This window comes from Octopus bimaculoides, chromosome 23, assembly GCF_001194135.2.
Source record: "Octopus bimaculoides isolate UCB-OBI-ISO-001 chromosome 23, ASM119413v2, whole genome shotgun sequence".
Classification (NCBI taxonomy): Eukaryota; Metazoa; Mollusca; class Cephalopoda; order Octopoda; family Octopodidae; genus Octopus; species Octopus bimaculoides.
This window is the reverse complement of record NC_069003.1, coordinates 21259246-21261755: the sequence shown is the minus strand read 5'-3', so window position 1 is coordinate 21261755 and position 2510 is coordinate 21259246. Positions and strand designations below refer to the sequence as shown.

The window sequence follows — 2510 nt, the reverse complement described above, 5'->3', positions numbered from 1 at the left end:
ATATATATACACACACACACACATTCATACACACAGCGGGCTTCTTTCAGTTTCCGCCTACCAAATCCACTCACAAGGCTTTGGTCAGTCTGAGACTATAGTAGAAAACACTTGCCTGAGGTGCCATGGAGTGGGACTGAACCCGGAACCATGTGGTTGGGAAGCAAGCTTACCACACAGCCACACCTAAAATTCTGCCAAGGTCAACTTTGACTTTCATCCTTTCAGGAGTCAATAAAATAAGGACCAGTTGAGCACCAGGGCCAATGTAATCAACTGATCCCTCCCCTGAAATTGTTGGCCTTGTGCCAAAATTTGAAATCAATATTTAAGGGTACTGTAAGGTGCTGGGTTGGTAGGATCATTAATGGGGCAAGCAAAATGCTTAGCAGCATTTAGTCCATCTTTATGTTGCAATTTCAAATTCTACTGAGGTCGACTTTGCCTTTTATCCTTTCAAAGGTCAATAAAATAAGTGCCAGCTGAGAACTGGGGTCAATGCAATTGACTAACCTCTTCCCTTCTAAGTTGCTGGCCTTGTGCCGAAATTTGAAACCAGTATGGTTATGAGCAATAAGTTTGAGTTGCTTAACATGGAATTACACTTTAAGTCACTTCAGAAAAGATAACTTGAAGATCAAATGGACTATTCCTACTTGAACCATGCACCCAATATGGCCATGATAAACATATTTGTCCAGCTTCCTATAAAATTGTTTCATAGTTGGTGTCATCCGTGGCTGAAGCAATGACATTTGTTAGTCTGTGTACTTCCCCACAGAGACCATACTGCAGATACAAGCTGTAAGTGAATCAGGAAGTGGAACTGACTACCTACCTCACTGATCACATGTTGCCACAAACCACCAGCAATTTGTCTGTGGAAGTTAAGTGCAGAAAGCTGATAGAATTGCAGCAATAAACTGGATGTCAGCCAACTAAAGAATTCTGAAGTGCAACACCCATTTGTAGTGAATATGACAGGTAACTAAATATATTATGAGACACTGCACCAACTGATGATGCTTGTTAGATGCAGTTTTGTGCGACAATCTTCAGGGCAGCCATTATCTCTGTTGGCTTCTCCAAACACAAGCATGCTGACTGGTTTGAGGAAACAGATATAAAGAATGAACAGCTGGTCACTGAAAGATGAATGTACATCAAGCTATTCTAAATGGTTGAAGTACATAGGAAGTAACCAGCTGACTCAAAGATGCAAGTCCCTTGGAGCAGTTGAAAAACTGGTGGTGGGATCCAGATGGCAAATAAAAATTTAGGACCTTGCTAATTCTATGCCTGTCTGAGAAAGGTATATGGGGTCAGAAAGGGTGCCAACACACCGAAGAATAATAAGAATGTCTACTACCTTTACACTTTTCAACATGGTAAACAAACATATGATGATGATAATCTGTCAAATAAATCAGAGAAAACATTCACCATTAAAATCTACACTGTAACAGATGTGGCGGTGGTGGAGGAGGAGGAGGAGGTGGTGGCAGTGGTGGAGGAGGAAGAGGTGGTGGTGGTAGTGGTACTAGTAAATGGGATTGATTGCTGTAGTAGTGGCGGTCAATCTAGGGTGGTGGATTTGTAGAACTATAGCAGTGTTAACCCAGATGCCTTGTGGTATTTCTTGTTTCTTTGTATTCTGAGTTCAAATCCTACCATTGCCTATTTGACTGGCAGACTTAAAATCCATCACCAACTTAACATCACCACTTCCTGTTTTAGGTGCCATTTGTGGTCTCCCTGCTCTTTCAAACTTTCTCTACCAGTCTCAGAATCACTATAAAGAGTTATGGGTGGTATGACCTTCCCTCCTGACAAGATTTTATATATAATAACTTATACATAATAATTAAGACAGTGAGCTGGCCAAATCGTTAGCATGCCCAGCAAAATATTTAGCAACATTTTGTCTGTCTTTATGTTCTGAGTTCTAATTCTGCTGAGGTCGACAGTCTTTCATCATTTCAGGATTGATAAAATAAGTACCAGATGAGCACTGGGATCTATCTAATTGATCTATCCCTCCCTCGAAATTCCTGGCCTTGTGCCAAAACTTGAAAACCTATGTATAATCATTAGTTGGACATTATTATGCACAGGTCAGGAGGAATTCATTGTGGCAAACTATTTTTTATGTCTGGATGCTCTTCCAGTTGTCAACCCTCACCTCTTGTTTACAACTATCATATGATGTCAAAACAAAAGTTCACACGCACACACTTCTTTCAGTTTCCTTTTACCAAATCCACTCACAACTCTTTGATCAGCCTGAGGTTTCAGTCAAAAAAATATGACCAATAGGGTTAAACCCAAAACCACATGATCAAGGAGCAAGATTCTCAACCACACAGCTAGACATGTGCCTAATCACCTGAATGTATCTTTGGTAAAAACAAATTGTCTTATTGACATTACCAATAACATATAAACATAAAAATAACATTTATAATTTCTGTATCATGGGGTTACATGTTAGACATTGTACTTATGAAGTT

At 39.9% G+C, this 2510-nt stretch overlaps 1 long non-coding RNA gene across 1 annotated transcript in view; it reads right to left on the bottom strand.

Annotated features, from left to right (window-relative positions):
• LOC128250617 (uncharacterized) overlaps window positions 1-1416 on the bottom strand; it is a 29003-nt gene extending 27587 nt beyond the window's left edge. Inside the window, exon 1 of the long non-coding RNA XR_008266645.1 lies at window positions 1370-1416. This is a non-coding gene — a long non-coding RNA (uncharacterized LOC128250617). The remainder of the gene's footprint in view (window positions 1-1369) is intronic.
• Between the last annotated feature and the right edge of the window lie 1094 nt (window positions 1417-2510).